The sequence below is a fragment of the Saccoglossus kowalevskii genome, chromosome 8 (assembly GCF_978046115.1).
Source record: "Saccoglossus kowalevskii chromosome 8, keSacKowa6.1, whole genome shotgun sequence".
Classification (NCBI taxonomy): domain Eukaryota; kingdom Metazoa; phylum Hemichordata; class Enteropneusta; family Harrimaniidae; genus Saccoglossus; species Saccoglossus kowalevskii.
Genome location: NC_140648.1, coordinates 22,830,406 through 22,854,009, shown reverse-complemented (window position 1 = coordinate 22,854,009; position 23,604 = coordinate 22,830,406).

The following is a 23,604-nucleotide window of genomic DNA, read 5'->3' as shown; positions in this document are numbered from 1 at the left end:
TACATCTGACCCGATGCCTATGTAACGAGATTTTAACGAGACCCACTATCGACGATTTTAGTCAAGAAATCTACGGCTGATCTGCACCGGCTCGGAAGATGAATTCTGATTAGCTAAAAAAACAAAAAAACTTGTGGCGTTGAATGCACGTTCATTGTCAGTATTGTTATGCAAATTCAAACTAGCTAATCATTTACAACCTTCCGAGCCAGTGCAGATTAGCCCCAAATCTATAGCGCTCATGATGGCGTCACCGGGCAGAGTCAGGTGGCAAACACACTCAAATAAAATGGCGGATTGTACCGACGTTAGCGACCGAGAAACACACGGCTGATTTGGAATGGACACAACGCAATTGATCAGGAAATATTTTTTTGCTCCAGTTTTCTGCGTCGATGCCGTGGGCCGGTGACCGTTATACAATTTAAAATCAGGTTGCATTGTTTATATAGCTTTTTACAGTGTTCTAATCATTACGATTTACTTATTTTTTTGCTTCCATTCTAGATAATTATGCTCAGCATTTGATGTAAAATTGAAGCGATGACTGAATAAACGAACCTTGGCTGGCGAAGATGTATCAGGAAGTGTACACATTTGTTGGAAGTGAAAAAAATATTCAATGTAATGACAAAAATTGTAAAATGCTGTAGAATTTCTTTTGTAAATAAAAATATACTAGCAATTTTCTATTTATGGTTTATTCAAGTGGGCAAAATATAATAAACAGAAAGATTGCCCGTAGAGAATCGCTACACTGAAAAGTAAGCAACCGACAGCCTGTATAAAAGGGGGCTGTGATTGGCTGTTACTTACGCGAGATTTGAACGGGACTTACATAGTCGTTGGATCAGATGTATGTAGGGCGGAATTAAAAAAAAATCACAAAATCAAAGTAAAATAATAAAATAAAAAGGCATTAAAAACAACAGTAATAAAAAATAAAATTAAAATAAGTTTATAGACAAAATAATTAAAGCCCGTACACTACATCAGATTTTAATCAGATTGTCATAAATGGTGGTTACAGTGAGTGTAAAGTAATAATATTATTATTGTTTTTTTTCCGATACGCAGTGTCCGATGTTTACAGCAGTGCAAAAATGTTGAAATTTGTTTCGTGTGATGTTATACAAAGTACCCCTGCCCCTTTGTCGGGTCACTGGTGTCATTTACTAGGAGAGAACCAATTACTGCACGGACAGGTTTGCCAGAACGTTATTTTCACCCAAGCTGATTCACCTTGTTGGGTTTTCCACTGATTCTGCATGAGATTACAGTGCCAGTTGTAGGTAATGTTGGCACTAATAACTGTTGAGTTCGAACACGTGTTTTATACATGAAACATTGTTGACCTTTTTGTAAAAAATTGTACAGTGATTATCGAGGAAGCAATTACAATATTGTTACTTTACACTCACTGGGGGGAATACATGTGTGGAGTAGACTTTTTTGCTACTTACCATATTTCACAGTTGTCTACATACGTTTCAAATGGTCTGTAGTAAATACAGTTCTTTTCACAGTAATCTAAGAACGGATTTAAAGAGTTTTATAATGGCGTTTGTCGAATACTGTCATGCAGCATTCAAGCAAATCATCACATATTACAAACGTCATAGCACCGGGCATGTAAATGTTAACACACAAATATGATGTGATATATATTTCTTAACTATACCCATACCATTTCCAAATTTAAACGCTGATATACCTTCAATATAATGTCCACCCAGGCATGAAGGATGCGGGCAGTTTTCAATATCCGAACAGCAAAGGTAATCCTGATCAGGATTTGCAATACACTCGTCGCACGATACCCAGCACACTTCTGGTACAAAATCGATTGGACAAGAACATGGTCCACCTGTGAAAACAATCATTGTCACACATTGCAACACACAAAAAACAATTACAGTCGAGCAATTCGAACTTACTATTGTATTACTTTTGAAATTGAAATGTCTAAGTGGGTATGCACGACATTTTAAAAGTAACATGTACTCACCGCATGCCTGGTCAGGTCGACAAATCCAATTCCCTTCTCTACAAAAGCTGATAGAAAGTATACAAATGTTTTGTTCAAGAATACTTAAATCTAGTCTAAATCTAATAAGTCTAATGGAACTTAAAGGGCGGTAGTCGTCACGCCACGCATGCGCGAGATATATGTGTCTCATATAAACAAAGATTGAGACGTTGCAGATCAACAAGCACAAACTAAGACGTTACCAAGATTTAATTAAGTATTTTTAGGTGAATCGCGCTCAGGTTAAACCTCGTACTCACGATTTCCATTAGAAGAGCGCATTGCATTGTGGGAAAATAAATATTTATCAACACAAATGTCGCATATGAGCTGCGCTACGACTGTCGCGCTTTAACCGAAGATAATCAGAAAAACAAATCTCTTACCATATTTCACAATGTGCGTTTACTACATCTCCTGGCGAATAATAATCGCAGTCCAACTCACAAAATCCTTCTGTGAAAATTAAAAAAAATTGCGAGTGTCTATAATTATTAACTCTTTGAAGCGCAAGGGTCAACATGTTAACATTCCCAATTTCTTTATATTTTCAAATATGTTTAAGTCCATTTGACACAAAATTAGAAATAAATAAAAAATAAATATACATGGGCAAAATATTGTACTGAGGTGGTGGGAAATGTGGTCCAAAGATTCTGGCAATCGAGATGTTTGATTAGGTCAGAAACTGCGATACACGCTCATGTACAGCTTGTGTGAGAGAATAATTTTGGAGGCGAATATACGGGTTCTCTGGGGGGGGGGGAATAGCATACTTTGTGATAGATTATCCCCGAGCACGGCGTTGCAATTCCGTGGATATGGTATATCTATTATATTACGTAGTATGGTGATATTATCTTGAGTGTGTAGTAGATTTCATATATTACACATATTGCGTACGCGAAGTATGTTATGTGCGGGCATTTTCTCGATCAATTCGCATATCAATTTACCATTTTAGGCAATTATAATTACTACAACGGGCTGATCGGTACCTGTACCTGGATTTCTATGGTCTACTGAGTTGTTTCCACTTTAAACTTTTGTAGTCGCAATTGTATTGTAGTCAATTCAGTTCCGGGACATAAACTTAAGCCATCCAGATCCAGGCATATAAGACGTGACTAAAGCCAATGAAAGGCCAGGTTTCGACTAAGCACAGAAATGCAAAGGTCAGCTGATATTCTCTAAGCTGTTGTATCTATACTGTAATTTCAATTACCTGGCGTGTATACTCCTCCAAGACCTGCTGGTGCCGGGCAGCTACCGTCGTTGCAACAAATATAGTTTGGCGTCGTTGATGCATGTTCATCACAAACGTCACAATTCAACCAACAGACTTGACCCAGAAATCCTTCACGACATGGGCATAGTCCATCTTTTTTTGGAAAAAGATATAATAATGATATTCACGTGATACTAGTGATACATGCACTGATGTGTGTTAATATACATGTAATATCCATGTCATTACGAGTACACAGATGACGTGTTGCTTACCGCAATGTCGTCTACACGCGTACGCTTCTTCCGTCTCAAAATTTTTGGTGTTTCCTTCACATCCTCCGTATATGAACTCTATACACTCATTTATTTCACAGTCAAAGTACCATCTGGAAATGGAACCTTCACACGCACCAGGATAAACAGGAAAACAGCAGTCACCTATAATTTTAAAATATTATCATATATCTGTAATTAATTATTACTGAAATGAATTCTATCATTTTGTTAGGAATCCGTATATAAAAACTGGGATACTGTAAATTTCATTTGCACATTGCTTACCTCCGCATTCTTTTTCGCAGTCTGCTCTAGTATGAAAATTGTTATCATTCCCCCTGACATCCACCGTAAATAAATTCTTTGCACTTGTAATCCCGGCAATCGTGATACCATCTTGGCAAATATGCTCTACACGGTCCAGATTCAGGTTCAAGACAGCATGGGTATTTATCTGTATAATTAGACTCCGAGTTATTACTATTCATGCAATACCTCTGTTAATGACATTGTGTACATATTGCGACAGATCGAATCGTACAATTTGTACAAAAATATGATAGTTCAGTATATATAACCATTTCTTACGAGCATGACCCTACCTGGACAACATACACCATATTCAAAATTAAGCGCACAGGAATATCCAGTCGGACATTTTGTAAATGCGCAATTGTACGGGTATCCAGTTTCAGCTAACAAGGACTTCTCGCATGTAACCCAGTCTGTTGGTAAAAAACAGTGTGTATATTATACAATAGTTGTCAAATAGTACTACGATCTGATCTAAAACAGTATAACGATTTCATGTCAAATGGATGTCCAAGGGTGCAACAAACTGGCACAAAGAAAATGTAAACTTGTAGCTGTTGACAAGTACATAACACAGATTACATGGTGGAGTAAATTATAATTAATTCAAAGTAAACATATATTAATACTACTGTTGGACTAATGTTTCTATCATAAATGTAGCACGTGTTCATAACGATATTCACAGAAATTGCTGGTAAGTTTTAATATCAGACGATCAAGTGAAAGCAACGTTCATATCTTAAGGCCAGACTTTTTTTATTCCTTGTTTTTCGAGTTTTTATAAGGCATTTTTTTGAGGAGGGCAGAAAATAAAATAAAATTAATTCTGTTTTTTCATTAAATTTGTGTGAATCTCAAAGAATTGTAAGTGAGATCAGAAATGAAATAAATTTTATTCCATCTATAACCTTGTTTCTCATCTGCGCGAGACTTCGGTACTTTGATCATGATACTCCCACAAAAATACAAATTGGATTTGTTATGCGGCAGGCGGTAAAAAAATGAAGATAAAAATATTGTTATCAAAAATATTAGCATTTTTTGCGCTTGCAAGTCGGCGGGCGCGAGAAATTACGCTGAAATAAAATTTTATTTTTATTTCATTTTCGGCTCCTGTTCATTCGGCGGGTTCGCGAAACAAGGGATAATAAAAGTCTGGCCTAATGTTTAACATATATCGTACCAGTGTTACAGCATATTCCTTCGATGCATGTGAAGCCATATATATCCAGGCAATCTACGTCTGACAAACACGTGACTACATTACCCAATTCGTCCGTTTGTGGAGTAACACAAGCTAAAACAAAAATCAAACAAGAGAATAGTAACGTGACACATTTCCCGGTGAGGATGTACCAGAACTGTTTATGCAAATTACCGTCTGCGCATGCAATGGACACGTAAATAACATTATTGTGACGTAAGCCATAACAGAATGTTTCTTACTGCAAGATGGGTCTGTGGTACAGGGGTCCCATTCGGCGTTTGTGCATTGACTGCAAAAAATAAACAATGTGCATTAGACAACACAAATTACCTACGTAAATATAAATGAATTGCCAATCGATTTATATACAAGGTGAATATATACAAATGAAATGTGCGCTGATTAAACCTCTGCTCAAGAAAGCATCGTTGGATTCAAACATGCTGAAAAATTATCGACCGATTTATAATTTGCCTTTTATATCTAAAGTCCTTGAACGTGTCGTTACATCCAGAGTGAAACAACATATAGAGAATTATTCGTTGTATGAAGAGGTTCAATCAGCGTATCGGACCGCACATAGCACTGAAACGGCTCTTCTGCGGGTCGCTAACGATGTACTATGCAGTATTGATAATTCTAAGTATTCAGTTGCTCTCGTACTTTTGGATCTTTCAGCCGCTTTTGATACTGTGAATCACAGGATTCTCATCGATAGGTTGAGATCAAATTTTGGTTTAAATGGTCTCATCATCAAATGGTTTGAGTCGTATTTGAGTAACCGCATTCAAAAAGTGACAATTGGAAATGTATTTTCTGATATGACGTCTATATTAGAAAGCGGTGTTCCACAGGGCTCCGTTTTAAGGCCATTATTGTTCTCAATGTACATGCGTCCATTGGGCGAGTTATTGCGACGTCACGGCGTAAAATATCATTTTTACGCCGATGACACACAGATTTATTTATCGGTTTCTGAAGATGATCAAATTCGCGACCGGGTGTTACTTCAGACATGTATTCAAGATGTTAGCGATTGGATGTCTTGTAATTTCATACTTTTGAATGTGTCGAAAACTGAATTTGTGTGCATGTCGTCTCGGAGATTCTCACAAGACTCGTGTCCTTTGTCTAGTATCGCAATTGGTGAAGAATTGGTTAGTGCTACGTCAAGTGCTAGAAACTTAGGTGTCTTATTTGATTCGCAGCTATCTATGGAAACACACATTTCCACTATTTGTAGATCTGGATATTCTCATCTAAGAAATATTAATCGTATTCGTAAATCATTATCCCAATCTGATACTGAAAAGTTGGTACATGCTTTCATATCTTCTCGCTTAGACAGCTGTAATTCATTATTGTCTGGTCTCCCTGTAACTAAGATAAAACCTCTTATTCGTGTACAAAATGCAGCAGCCCGCCTTGTCACTCGTGCTCGAAAATATGACCACATTACAGACATTTTTTATTAAACTTCATTGGTTACCAGTTGTACAAAGAATCAATTTCAAATTACTTTTACTAGTGTATACATCTTTGTATGGTTTTGCCCCAAATTATCTATGTGAATTAATCGAATTTTATGTACCGAGTCGTAAGTTTAAGATCTGAATCGAAGTTTCTTATTAAAACTCGTCAGATGTGTAGTAAAAAGTCCAAGGTGTTATACAAAGACCGTGCTTTTGAAAATTTAGGTCCTAAACTTGTTAATGAATTACCTCTGTCTGTTCGTTCTAATCCTTCAGTAGACATTTTTAAATCCAGACTGAAAACGCACTTATTTAAATGTGCTTTTAATATTTGACTGATTGTTTATTTTATCAGCGCCTTTGATCTTCATATGTTGGAATTGTTGCGCTTAATTAAATAAAGTTATTATTATTATTATTAAGGTAATTGAAAAGTAAATACCATTCTGTGCAAAGTGGCACTGTTATTTACGGTCAATTGATGACTCAAACACTGGTGCTACAGATGGAGCACATTCACACTTGTATGTCACAAATACTGCACGATCGAAAAAAATAACGTGTACATAACCCACCAACAGTAATAATGAATCCAACACAGCCTCCTGGACACGCTTTCTCATCAATGCAACAAATGTCATATGGCGGATGGTTCATACAATTGTCACAGTTGGATAGACATACTGGAAAGCTAGCTATTGGAATGCGGGGACAGGGGCATCCAATCGGATCTCCTATGAACAGGACAAACCGAAATCACGTAAAATTAAATGTACGGTATGTCAGAATGTACTTCATAGCAGTCGGTAAAAACTAATTAATATACAGTACTCACTAATAGGACGACAGTGTCACACGCAACATAATATTACCGTAATTGGTATAGTACAGGTGTGATGGTTCAAATACCAAAATGGCAACAGTAACAGAAAGACTTCCCTGGCGGCGATGATAACATACGAACACGGAGCCAACAGATGAGGTTTCAACTGGTACTGGTATTATTATACTCTGCAAACATCAAGTACACTAACGCGGTAAAACTACACTACTCCAATAACTAGATACTTAAACTCTAATACAATTCAACGAGATCTCCGATCTGATCTCAGTGCTGAACAACTCCCCTATATATACCCACACTGTCTATAAATAGACCATTACATCAGCATACATAATGAGTCTGGCACTTACTACAAATTTCAAGAATGTTCCATTACCTTCTATTGCCTCCTACAGTGTTCTATTACCTATTCAACCAGTTCCTAAAAAATATAGAATATTCCACCCAGACCCAGTACAGTTCTAGAACATTCTCAGTGACACGGAAGTGGTAAATAAGTCGTATGCGACATGCCTCCCCTCTCAAGAATATTATAACATATAATATTACATGACTAGCAACGACGTCAGTAATACGAATACGATAACAATTTCAAATAAAACAACAATACAATATATCAAATCGAACTGAATAAAGCTCTGAGTACATACATTTGAAAATCAAATACAGTAGAATATAATAAAATATGAAATATAGTCATAAACGAATAACATTCTACTATACTGTCAGGTTGGTGACGTCTCCCGCACAACATACAACTTTAACATATTTACATGATACGTCTTCACTTTGTCACCTACCCTCACTCGATAATCGTTTTCGCCTATTACCTGCTCCACCACATAAGGACCCTTCCACTGCATCAATAGCAGGAGTATCGCTCTCTTCGTTCCATAACTCTTTAAGGATCTTCATTGGGCCTCTAACCGTTCGACCATATAACAGCTCAAATGGGGAAAAACCAATTGACTCCTGTGGTACCTCTCTATATGCGAAGAGTAAAGCACTAATATACCAATGCCATTGTCTTGGTTGTTCATGGCACAACCGCTTTAATATCTTCTTCAAAGTACCATTAAACTTTTCCACCAGTCCATTACAAATGGGGTGATAGGGCGTAGACGTCAGTCTCTTAATGCTGAGCAATCTTGATACTTCTTGCATGCATTCTGACACAAACTGAGTCCCCATGTTACTTAGTACTTCTTCTGGAACCCCCAATCAGCTATAAAAGTCAATCAACGCCTCGGCTACAGTCTCCGTATCTATATTTTTAAGTGCAACAGCCTCTGGATACCGTGTAGCATAGTCACCATAGTTAAGATGTATCGATGATCCCCGTCACTGGCTGGTGTAATTGGTCCAACCAAAGCTATAGCCACACGCTTGAATGGCATATCAATTAAAGGCATCTTACCTAATGGGGCCTTCACAACTGATCCCTTTGAAACAGTCTTCTGGCACACATCACACGACCTACAAAAACTGGTAACATTTTGATGTAGCCCAGGCCAATAAAAGCTAGTCACAATCCGGTCTTCTGTCTTCTTTATCCCCATGTGTCCACCAAATATTGAATCATGGGCAATCTCCATAACACGAGTCCTCAACAGTTTCGGCACAACCACTTGATGTACCGTCTTACCTCCTGGAACTGAACGATCCCGATACACACAATATAGCAAGCCTCCATATACCTGGAATATGGTTGTATGGTGCCCTCTCACTTCTGGTTCTCTCTTATTATAATATTTCTTCAACGATGTATCTGCTTGCTGCATCTCGATTAATTTGTCTTTTGTTACATGTGCTCCAGTCTTTACATCACACACTTTGAGTGGCTTCACCTTACCAGATTTCCTCGCTTGTGCTCTGGTTGTTACTGCTCCACTCACATTCCACACTGAATCTGGGTCATCTGGTGGTCTTGCTCCGGGAACATTCCCAACAATTAACTCATAGATTGGGTACTGCACACATAATGCTTCAACCATGCCTCTCAAATATGGCGTATCAATTTCCACCATGGCGACTGGAACCCTTCTTACAGTACGATCAACCATCAATATATGACCCATCTTTTTTGTATACTGGTCATCTGGTACCAAGCTCTTCTTGACTATAATGCCATTACACCCAGTGTCTCTCAACATGGTCACAACTGTGTCACCAACCTTCCCTTGACCCACAGGCAAAGTCCTGTCCTCCACAACGCCACTCCGTTCCATACATGCACCATTCACAACCTTTAACTGCTCCCCCGATGCTAACAACAAATGGTCCTTCTCAATCATTTTAGGCACATCACTGCTAATTTGAACAGCATAGCTAGCACTGATATTAGACTCATCTTTAACCACTGCAGCTGCACCAGTAGTAGTGCTGGGTTTGACACTCTTTCTTTCTTGACCCCTGTGTTGTCCACTACGGCAGAACTTAGCCACATGTCCTATGGCACCACACTGAAGGCACTGTTCACCTTTGTCATGGTTGACATCAGTAACGCGGGATGGACATTGTGCTGCTCGATGACCAACACCCTGACATACAAAACACCGGATACTACTACCCTGTCTCACATCGGTATTACTAATGGCAGTCTTATTATCGTTACGCCTCACCTGGTCCTTTTTGGATAACTGTCGACCACGTGCCACTAGGTACTGCTTTGCTATTACTGCCAACTCATCTAAATCTTTGGGTGCTCTTTCTTTAAGATAAACTGCAAGATCTTTTGTACAGGCACCAATAAACTGCTCCTTTACCATCAAGTCGGTAACACCATCATATGTTCCTGCAGTGCCTGACAACTCAACCCATTTAGCAAAATAATTCTTAAGCCACACAATTAACTGGTCAGGACTCTCGGAACTTTCAGGTTTAACTTCACGGAATCGCTTCCTGTACCCATCCTCTGTGAAATCGTAACTTGTCAACAGCGCCACCTTCACACGATCATGGTCAACTGCATAAGTGTCGGACATCCTGGAATATACTTCCAGTGCTCTACCAGTCAACAGCGCACTCAATTTTGTGGCCCATCCATCTCTATGCCAACTCGCATTCGTTGCAAACCTCTCAAATCGCAATAAATAACTATCAAGTTCGTCCTTACCATCAACAAATGCAGGCTACTTTGGTGACTGTGCATCACTGACCACATTTCGTTGACCGCCAAAATCAGCCTGTTGGAACCCCGGCATTGCTGCTTGCAGCTCCAATCTTCTCATCTCAAATTCTCTTTCCTTTTCTTTCGCTTCCAGTCGTAACTTTTCCTTTCTTTCCTCAATCTCCATTTTCCTTACCTCTACTTCTATTTCCATGTTTGCCTTTCTCTCCTCCCTCGCCGCTTGTCTGTCAGCTCGCTGAGAACTCAGTTGCTCCAAAATAAATTTTCTTTTGTCTTCTCCAGTCATTCCCAGTTCATTCGCCCATTCCATCAACACTTGTTTCGACATATCTTTTATCTCGCTGGCCATGTTGTCTTCTATATGTCTTCACTGTTCCCGGACGAGCCCCCAGATGTCACACGCAACGTAATATTACCGTAATTGGTATAGTACAGGTGTGAATGTTCAAATACCAAAATGGCAACAGTAACAGAAAGACTTCCCTGGCGGCGATGATAACATACGAACACGGATCCAACAGATGAGGTTTCAACTGGTACTGGTATTATTATACTCTGCAAACATCAGGTACAATAACGCGGTAAAACTCCACTACACCAATAACTAGATACTTAAACTCCAATACAATTCAAAGAGATCTCCGATCTGATCTCAGTGCTGAACAACTTCCCTATATATACCCACACTGTCTATAAATAGACCATTACATCAGCATACCTAATGAGTCTGGCACTTACTACAAATTTCTAGAATAGAAAGTTCCATTACATTCTATTGCCTCCTACAGTGTTCTATTACCTATTCAACCAGTTCCTAAAAAAATATAGAATATTCCACCTAGACACAGTACAGTTCTAGAAAATTCTCAGTGACACGAAAGTGGTAAATAAGTCGTACGCGACAGACAGCACACCGATAGACCACTTGAATCAAGCGCAGTGCATTCATATCCACTAGCACACTGCTTTATTCTCGTTGCATATTATTCTGATGTCAGAAGAGCTCCTGAACAGAACACTGTTCCAACACCATCCTCTACATAAGGATCACCTCCGTTCGGACATATTTCATCTGAAAAATATACATACTACCGTTGATTATAACCATAGTCACACTAGGGGAACGTGAATGTATATGTGTTGCTGTTTTTCTAATATCTGCTCACATAGTTAACATAACTTACCGCATGGTATTTTTTCAAGGCATTTCATACCACCGTTTAAACATTTACTGGAAATGTCAACAAAAAACATTATAGTGAGAAAATTACAATTAACTAGCATTGTACTAAGTAGCCACAACATGTCCTTGCTTCAGAATGGGCATTGAATATGCAAATGTCATTACACTTATGGTGCACAATATAGGGAAATCTGTAATACCCACCATAACACACATTCTGGCATCAAAATTACTCCGCCATTCGGAATCAGAACTCCATTAACAACGCAATCTTCAGCTACAGATATAAATATAAATATAAATACACATACTATTGATTGATATCATCAATTATCTCGTATCCGTAAACAATGTGAGTTGAGATGAAAGATCACATTAACAAGCATCATTGAAGACGATTTGTATTGAAAGGGAAGACTTACAAGTTGAATTGCTCGACAGCATATACTGTATCCGAGGTCTAAAAGATGGCAAAAATAATCAGCCGGACAATCCCCTTGTGTAAGACCCAATGATGCATCCAGTGGTAGAGTACAGAAATTAACATCTGTTCCCGTACTTGTATAGTAATCATCGCCATTGGGGCAGATGGGTTCTGGTGGATCTATGAAATAAGGTGTTGTGGTTAATAGGAGCGACAACGGCAACACAGTAGTTAGCAATCAACAGAGAACACTAGCTTATGAGGCTTTAAATAAGATCAAAAATTGGTCTATTGTATTCATCAAACAGTATGTGTATATGTTGCTATACTTATTACTTACGACTGATTTGCTGTTAATCTATAACCATTAAATATTGTTGTCACTTACCACAAATAAGACCAGGAGGATATAGACATAAAAACGTACCATACAGGCATTGACTGGGAAAAAATAAAAAAGTTAATACAGTAATGTAATACAATTGTCAATTCTGCTTGTTTATGAAACAGCGCATGCTCAATCTAGAGAACCATGTCGTTTACGTAACGATGTTTTATATGTGAAACTTACCAGAGAGCGCAGTCCAATATTACAATTGCGCCATTATGATATGTAATGCCGTTAATATTATAGCACAAATCATCAACAACTGATTAATAGAAGGGAATTAATTCACATAAAAAATCATCCCGGAGACTGAGATAGAATATAGTTTTATCATATATTCGTATGGTATATTTGTATGATTGCATAGTTTTCTTGTAGAATCTTCTTTTCGTATATTTATTAATTATATTTTATATTTGTAGTTTGTTTCGCAAATTAGGTATGTTCGCTGGATTAAAAACGCGCACGTTTCCACGATTTACTAACATTTTATACTTGTTTTTCATGTGTCTGACTTTTGTCTGGTCCATATTTGTTAAAAATATATATTGCAGAGAATCCAAAACTTGCTTTGCGGTTCACCATTTGTTGCAGGGTGTGTTGTATTGTGAGTTATAATTGGTTCATTTATAAAAAAAATGCTACTAAAGCTAACCTGGAAAAACTAATGGCAATCTGGCAATCGTCTGACAATCAAACGTCGATGTATCTTTACTTAATGGTGTAGATGTTAAAGACATACAGTCGCCGCGTAGCGCATTCGAGTTTCATATAAACAATGTCGTAATGGTATAGATGGGAATAACATGCTCATATACTTACATTTTTGTGGGCAACATACACCATACGCATCTGTTATCATGTTACAGTACAAGAAACTTGGACAGGTTCTAGTTAATGTACTACTAAAGCACAATGCGTACATCTTATACTCGTCTTGGTAGGGTGTACCGCTGGGACACATTTTATCTGCAAATAATTGTGTTATAAACGCAAATAATCAAATAGTAACTCGTTCAATTCTAAGAAGCAAACATTCGATCATTTTCACCGACTTGCAACTACAACGTTCGAAAACTGTCAGTAAAAACTGTGTTTTGGGTTAACAGTGACTCTCTTCAACAGCATAACAAGATTATTCTAACATGTGCAGAATATATAAAGTGTGTTTTTCAGGATTGTCTCAAACTAAAGTTTGTGCTAATTTCTCGACTTCAGCTGTTTTCACCGGCTTTTCGACCAGCGGTCCACAGAAGCTCATATTGAGCCCATAGGAATACATTGTGCAGCGGTGCCTTGCCGGGGAACATAGAACGCTCCGTGACGTAGCTCCGCCCGAGAATACATACATTTATATCTGAAACCTAATCACTGGCTCAAATATTATACTTCACCTAACACTATAATGTGTTAAGATGAGTCTTGTTGTTCAAAACTACGTGGTATATTTCTACATGTTGTACAAAATGTTTAATGAATATACACGTACCACACAATGGTGTATCTTGACATGTAATCCGACCGTCTTTACAGTGATTGAAACGAAAGAAAAGTTGATAATTACAGTATGAAGTATAGTTTCAGAGTATTGCTTGGGTTTGATGTTACAAACAAGTATCTAAATGTTGAGTACAAGTAATTTCAAATGTTCAGTCTGTATGTACTCCATATGACTGTTCATCATTAGCTTCATTAACCTTGATGTACAGATGAAAGAACAACATTTAATCATGGTTAAAGTTCAGGTGAATCGAATTATTGGTGTATGAGTTTATTTATATTATGTTTAGGACACCCCAAGTGGTCAATGAATAACACAATTCGGTTGTATTGGGTTAATCCATAATAGTCATAAGCCACACGACCGATCGAAATGATGTGAGTACTGCCTGCAGATGTTACACTGTAAATGTCTCATGTGACGAACGGAATACTTTATGTGTGCCTTTCATCAAAGAAGGACCATGTTACAAATAAGGTGGAATTTTCAACATTCACCAGATTTCATATGACCGCTGGGTCACATCGACAAACGTTAAAAAAAGTTAATAAAAAGTAATCATGTTAAAAGGCATGTTAATGAATATATATACATACAAAAATAAAGCAAATAACTTTCTCTCAACTAACTACGCTAACTCGCCATTCTGTGCAATTATCGTCAATATAGTAATCACCATTAGGTATAAATGTACGATTCACAAAGCAGCCGGAAATAGTATCTGTCGGTACAACAAATCGTAATAATATTCATAATTGAAAGGGTAAATTCATACTATTCATACAATTGTGAAAACTGAATTATATTAAAGATACTATAAAATTATTTTAACCTCAGGACAGCACAGAGAATATTCATAGTTAGAGTCTGCGAGACAGGAATACCCGGATGGACATTCTTCAATAATAAGATTTTCAATTTGAGGTGTGCCACCACAGAACACTGGCGAACCATATGACATCAAATGAGCACCACCAAATCACGGATGGACATCTGTTGAAACACAACAATTTTACTTTGTCATCACATGACAGTACGATATTGTGAATTTGAGATAATATAGTACACTAAAAAGTGTTAACAAATTAATGTTTAACAGCTTTTGGTTATGTATATACTCAATCAACAAACACTTTAAATCGATTTAAAAACAAAGCAAATGCTTCTACAATCACTGAGTGGAGAATAACAGATATGAAACGTCATGACATAATTGATACAGAACGAGAATATTTACATATCAGCATGTGTGGTGGATGATAATTGTCTTAAAATCCAAAAAAGGTAATACAGTGCCTTGATTGGATGTAACAGTATAAAGGGGCAATCAAACACGTGGCTGAATGTAGATGTGAGTATTCTGAATTGCTATTTCACATGAGTAATTTTGCCTTCACGGATATAAGAATAAATCTTTTAAATACAACAGATTTTTTAAACATGCTAGTAATTGATTAAAACGTAAGAATTTTGAATTATCCTGTTTACAAGATTTGAAAAAAATATTATGATTAAAACAACTCACCACAAATCTTATAAATACACACAAACAATGTGCCTTTGCATAGACTGAATTAAAAAAAAATATTGTAAATTTTGACTTTAATCGAACACATACTACATATATTACGTTAAACCCACATGGCAGATAATGTGTGGCATTATATATGTTTGTACGTACCATAAGACACAGTCCATTATACGATAAGAACCAGATGGCCAGAATGTTCTATCTCCCATCAGACATCCAGATGGTTCTATATAAAAGGAAAATGCATACATCAACTATATTTATTTTTTAGTTTGTAGACTATTCTCTCACAAGGAATGGTATATATGATTTTGTCTAAATTAATATGTGTACAGTCGACATTGATACATAATGCTCACTTGTTCTGTGAGCATACAGCACTGATCACAACATTATTCGAATGCAGCGCATAGTTCATTACCCATTGTTCATTGAACCAGGCGTACAATGTTGAGTCATAAAGTAATACAGCAAATTTAATTGTACAGGGAAAGTAAATCGAGCATAAGTTTGGTATAAATTTAAACCAAGTTTTATATCAAAGAAAATGTCTGTACTTCGGACACGGTTCCAATATCGCAACCATACACAGGGCTATCAAACAGAAAAACACTCTACAGAATCAATGTTCGATGGACATTTAATTTCATGGAATAAGTGCCAAAATACAATGTTCAACAATAATTGACAAATCATCGGTAGTCTGCACACCGCGAAATCGTGTCTATAATCATGTCGAGAGAGGAAAATATGCTTTCGTGGCCAGTGTCTATGTACAGAACTATAACAATATAATGTTTTTTTGTTTTAAATTCATTATTAAGCATGAATATTTCAGCTCCCTGAATTTGACACAATTAAAAAATTTAAATATAAACACCCACCTGTTGATATATCGGGAGGTATATTTACTATCTGCTGCTGAATGTATAAATTATACATAAGTAGGTATATAACAAGTATTACACTAGTTTAGTTAAAACATTACAAACAAGTTTAGTACAGGGGATGATCATTTCAACAACGATGCCAACGCACCCCATTTTAAAACGTACTTTGTTTCGTTCAAGACATTTTTTTCAATATATTTCTTTTCTTTGACAATCTTTATAAAATATTCAAGAGAAGGCGTCACATTTGTAAAGCGGCAGATATATAAAACATATTTACCTATTAAAATAAGATGGTTTAATAGTATACATTTTTGGGGAAATACAAAGAGAATATGTTCACAACTTAGAACTATATCATCACTTCCTGGTACAGCCCCGCAATAGTTTTGAAATAATTTCCAAAACGAAATTGTGGTTGTACATTCCCAGAAGAAATGTTCAATTGTTTCTTTTTGTTTACAATATTTACAACAATTGTCCAATCGGATTTTCTTTTGGAAAAGATAATTGTTGGTTGCCAAAATTCGATGCAATATTTTGAAATGAAAAATGCGCAGTTTTTCTTCCATTGTGGTAACGTACGCCAATTTCCAGATACATCTCCAATCAATTGCATCACTCACATATACAGTTGCTTCATATTTAGACATGGATGTTGGCGTTTCAAAACGTTTTTCAACTAATAACTTATAAAAATCTCTTGTTTTACCAGCAACAACTGTATCATTTATTTTTTTAGTTAAATTCACATTGATATTTCTAGCAACTAATTTGGAATTCCAATAAACTGGAATTGCGTGCAGAATACCATTAAAAGTTACAAAATCTGTCTTAATAGTGTATTTCTCTATAAATTGTTCATATGACATAAAATTACCAGCTGTATTTAATAAATGTTGTATGCACTTTACCCCATTATTTAGCCAGTGTAAATAACACACTGTTTGTCCACCAATTAAAATGTATCTATTATTCCACAGTATTTCAGATTTGACCTCATTTGAATTAATGGCTGGGCCATGACAGAATAGTTCATACCAAAAACTTAACATGTCAGAATAAAAAGCTGGTAAAGAAAAATGCATTTTGTCAGGATCATAATTACAGCTCAATAAAAATTTCAAGCCCCCATATCTACTAAAATAGCTCCTTGGAATAACTCCCCATGATGCATTTGTTTCCATTATCCTTATAGCCCCAGCTAATTTGAATGCTTTGTTTAACAAATCTAAATCAGTCATGCGCAAACCACCATATTCAATATCCCCAATTAAAGTGTTGTTTTTTATATGGTGTCTTTTCCCGTTCCACAGAATATCAAATAACCTAGCCCGGGCTTCGGACACATATTTTGGCGGAATAGAAATGGAGTTCATTACAAAGAGCAGATTAGTAGCCCCAAAAACCTTTGCAAGTGTAACTCTGCCACCAATAGTCAAGTCACGTGACTTCCATATGCCAAGTTTTATATTCATTTTTAATTTTTTTGGTGGAAGTTAAGCTCTAAATTTTTCTTAACATCGTGACCTATATAAATTCCCAAGTAACGGATTGGTTTTTGGGTGGGGGCTATTACATCCATCTTTTTCCAATTATGTTTAAGTTTACCCAACACAAGTAGTTCTGTTTTACCCATATTAATTTCAAGACCAGACAAATCATGAAACTGTTTTAGAATGAATAGAGCAGTGCGAACAGAATTTTGGTTTCTCATGCAAAGGGTTGTATCATCTGCATAGCCAGATATTTTTTGTTCATGCTCATATGGCAAAATAATACCATCTATTTGGTCACATGATCGAATGACATTAGCCAACAACTCTATGGCAATTACAAAGAGAGCTGTGGACAACGGACAAGCGTGTCTGATGCCCCGATATAACTTGAACCAACCTGATGATGCCCATTATTAAGTACACAGCTTCCAATGTTGTTATAAAATACAGAAACCCATTTCTTAAAAGAATCGCCCAAATTGAACAAGTCGACAGCTTTATGCAAGAAATCCCATTCTAGGGTATCAAAAGCTTTTGTAAAGTCAACAAACAAAAGTGCTCCCGGTTGACCACTATTTTCGCAGTAATCAATAATATCTGTAATAAGTCTGATATTGTCAACAATTTTTCTGCCTGGTATAAAAGCAGACTGGTTTTCATGAATAATGGAGGGTAAAATATTGTCAAGCCGTTTAGCCATGCATCTACTTGCAATTTTGTAATCTGCATTGAGCAGCGATACTGGTCTCCAATTATGCAAATCAGTCAATGCTTTATCAGGTTTTGGCAATAAAGTTATAACAGCTTGTTTTTGTGTGGCAGACATGACACCATGATTGAAACTGTAATTTAGTGATGCCACCAATGAATCCCCATTTTTTTCCCAGAAAAATAAATAAAATTCAGGGGGTAGCCTGTCACTGCCAGGTGATTTATTTTGGGGGATTTTTTAAGGCATCAAATGCTTCCTCTTTAGTCAGAATACCTTCACATTTGTTTATTTTTTGTGGGTCAACATGTGGGATATTATTATTATTAAAGAACCCATATTTATCATTTGAATTCAAATTTGGAGAGGTCGATGCATATAACGCAGTATACTAATTTCTGATTTGCATAAGAATGTCCCGTTCACCATTAATTTCGTTATGATCGACAATCAATTTGGTTACAGTTTTCTTTTTAAAATTACGTTTTTCCAAGTTAAAAAAAAATATTTGGTAGATTTTTCACCCTACCGATACCATTGTATGCGTGAACGGATGGCATAGTCCTGAATCTTGTGATCAGTAATGCTATCAAGTTCTTTTTTAAGCGATTTGGTGCCGTACGCGAGCGCTGGTTCGAGTCACGCACGCAGTACGTATTTACTATAATTAGACATAGTCTTTACCTTGCCGTTTATTCGGTGTTATTTGCTTACTTTACTTCCTATATTGACAGCAACTATGAGTTTGACTATGAGATCGTTCTGTTCAACTGTTAAGCTAGGATTTATTACCGTTATTATCATTATATTGTCACATGATTTGTTTTACCTTATGTGTAATGTCTTAAGTATCTTAATTGTAATTTGTATATACCAATTCGTATATACCGAGGAAACGACCCCGATTGAAGGTCATGTATTTTGTGACGTCACCAATTCGTGTGTAGGTACGGCTTCTAGATCCGTGCCAAGCAAAGTAACATGCACAAAACTACCCACACTGAGAAGTGGTGCAAGACAAAAGTCTAATAATTATATAATGTCAGGGGGTTTATAAAGCGATCCATCTATAAATAATTTACCTTCACGGAAGGACGGCTTCTTCCCTTCTTCATACGCGGTTTTCATTACGTTTTTGAACTATTGTTTTGCTTCAAAATCTTCTTTGATGAGATCGCGAGTAACATAAATATGAGATTCTTTTAGCGCCGATCTTGCGTTTCTAATCACGGATTCTTTTATTGGTCTGCTGTAGAATTTAGCAAATATATAGTTTGGTGTCTTCTTATTTTTCTTACTGCGAGCACAATGTACATTTTCGACACGAGGAACACCGGGCGCCATCTTGAAAACACCAATCAGTAGATTTTCGACAATTTCCGTGCAGTTCTCGTTGTCAGTTTTTGCGATTCCTCCAAAGCGCGAGTTATAATTTCTCGAATACCGTTCCTGTTTTTTTTTCTGGGAAAATTAGACACTCTAAATGTAAAACCATATTTACGAACACCCTTTCAAATATTCACTCAATACGCAATAATTCAAATGAAATTTGTTTCTTGCCAACCTAGAAAAATGTCCATACCAACGATTTAGTGATTTTGAAATCGTACTTTATTGAGTCAATATTTAACACAACATCCACAATTTTGATGAAAATCATGAATTAACATTGGCCACGTTTAATGGAATGAGAAAAACCACCAGTCTAATGTCATTAAATCATTGCTAGGCATGCCATTTTATACATTTTGCAGACAATGTCCAGAGAATTACTCAAAGTGCTGATAAGAGTACATAGACGTACAGATGGACACGTGATTAAAAATTCCAATATATCAGACTCGTGGAATGATTCGATCTGAAATTTGCTTTTTATGATTTGTTATATATCTAAATAATTATACGTACCCTTAAATCACGTGCATTAATGACGGCAAAATAGCCCATTAATAGCGATAATAATGTAATCAATTTCATAATGACGAATTCTGAAATGAAACATAATACGAATATAAGCTGTAACAATTACATTTTAGCGATGGGTTTAATTAACGTTTCGTAATAATTACAAGTGGTATACAGTTGTACTAATAATCTACGGCGTTTGGTAGTGTTTGAAATAAAATATTATGGCACACAATCAATCAAATGTCATAATGCAGGAGAAAACCAATAAATTAAATGAAACACAGTAATAACAAATTTAATGTTCGTAAATCTTAGTGAACTTGTTTGCAAGCAAATTAGAGTATCGGATCAACAAGTAGAAAACCAACATATTCAAGGATTCTTTTTTGAAATTTGTCAATGAAGCAGCAGACACATGTCATGGATGGCGGTATGCCATCTCTCTCGACCGGAGACGTCGTCGTCGTCGTCGTCGATAACTCGCTAATTCACCATAATCGTGGTAGTGTACTGTTCTATTTTTATATCATATGAGTATTCATAATCACTCCAATTTATTCGCCCGACTTTAATGCAGCAGAACATGCTTTCGGAAATTTGAGATATGTCTGATGAGAACAAAGAATACGCGATTCTTCGGGCAGTACTAGAAATTACTGCTAATGTATGTAACGGTTTTTTGTGCACGAGTTTTTAACAATGGCTCAAATTTCCGGAAGAATATTCAAATAAGTTGGGGTGAATATAAATTGAATATCCATCTTTTGAAAAATCAGCTAAATAGTTCACCACCACGATTGTGGTGAATTGGCGAGTTATCAACGAAGACGACGCCTCCGGTCATGAGCAGAGTTCGCGCGTCTTGGAAAAATTAAAAGTTAAAAAGGAATCAGTGTCGGGGAACCATTGACGAAACACTTGGGTAGCTGAATCCCGAATAATTCATAAATAAGATTGGGTAAGGGTAAATTCCCTGCAGTCTATTAAGATAGCCTTGAGTGGAGATTAAATTTTCTTAACGCTGGTCATGTCATCCGTTTGCATTTTTCATGAAGTCGACATTTTACAATGTTGAACACTACGATAAAGATTTCCCGTTCTCGACATTATGAAATTCTTCCTTTTTTGGGAGAAACAAACCCTGAAAAAACTAATTTTGACAAGATAATATAGAAATTGATATTAAGAATAATTCATAACGAAAAGTATTTTTGATTGACATTTAACGAAATTGTTTGAATTTTGAATTTGATGGCTGGTTCGAATTTAATTTTATGGTGATCAATACTAGTAATTACAAGCCTGGTTTACATTTTCTTGTCGTGTTTTTTCTTGTTAATGTATTAATTATAAGTGCGTGGGGAAATAGAATAATTATATTGCGTGAGTGAAAGGGTTGATGAGACTGTTATGGTGTTTACACGTGGGGAAAAAGCCAGCTCCAAGGGGGAGCCGGTGTTAAAAAAATACGTGTAAACAGACGAAGACGGCGTCGCGCCATCTTAATTGAAGCCGCACAAAAGTTGTGGTTTCGAGCCAGCACCCCGATCTAAACAAGACCTTGCAATACGTGTAAACACTTGAAGCCGTCTTTGGAGAGCGTCATCACGTGACCAGCCTCGTTATGACGCTTAACTTTCACATGTTGTCCATTCTCGGGGGCGGGGGACATCCGGGCATTTTCAACACATGGCAACCATTACAGTGAAAACAAAGGCCGACAACTCTCAGAAAACGGTACTTTGAGATGGTTGTTGAGACTCCCCTGAACAGTGTAACAAGATTACCTTTGTGTGTGTAACGCATATAAATTTGATTGTTCAGAATTACTTCAAAGTTGAGTTCCTGCCGTTTTCTCGAATTTTCACTGATTCTTCGCTCGGCGTTCTGCGTTCCTCCAGCAGCGCGCGCAGAGCCCATAGAAATGCGTGGTACAGTGGTACGCGTCTTAGCAACGTGGAACGTCTGTGACGTTGCTCCGCCCCCAAGGATAGTATTCTCCGCTTTTCTACTGAAGAGGGCGCAAGAAATTATTACGTCATGCCGATCTAAACTAAACCAGCAATACGTGTAAACGCTCCAGAGTTTTAAACCAGGGATAAGGATTATTGACCGACCTAATTTAGGCTAGCCTTCTCCCCACGTGTAAACACCATATTTGTCACAACGCGTTCTATTTTCTTCCAACGCGCGTGGCCGGCGTTTATTCTGTTCTTTTATTCTCGAAAAAAATATCACTGGCAGCGTTTATTTTGTCATGTCTTACAACTGAATGTCCAAGCTGACTTTGTTTTGTCTGTAAAGCAATATGTAAAAAACAAAAATTGCAAAAATATTCATCACAATTAGGGAATTAAATATACCATCACGAAATGAACAAATCTAACAGAGACGTCCGCCCAAGTTACATATATATTAAGTATCAAAGCAATAAGACTTGTAGACAAGAAAAAGTCGAAAAAGTAAAAAGTTGACAAGGACACAACGGACAATCACTGATATGATAAGCTCCGCTCGACAAAGTCGACAGCGGAGCTAATAAAACTGGCGAAATATTCCCGACTTTCAGACGTTTTATGACTTTCCGAGAAACAACTGTTCATCGTAAGAAAATGATATTTCTGCTTCACTCGCACATTTATTCTCAGGGGATATACGATCGATGACGATAACTAACCCATGAATAGCCATGTTTATATTTGTAGGTACAACGACAGCTCAGTGACGACAGCCGTAAACGTAAACTGGAAGATAACAGGGATGTTTTTATTACAGGATATAGTCTGTACATATAGTTTTTAACAAACAAATAAATTTATGCATGCACAAGTAATTCTTATTGATGGTGTTTTTTTTTCAATCCCTGGTACTTTCTGAAAAAATCCTAAAGTAAATTTCAACTGTACGTATAACGGTTGTGCAAAGTACGACGGGGCTTACGCGATATTCCACAATCGCCAGGCACCGAAAACTTAGTTTATCAGCATGTTCTGAAAGTTCAATAAGCTTCGACTTTCGTGCATTAGTGCATGTTATGCACGCTCCTTGGAGAATTTATGAATTCTGGA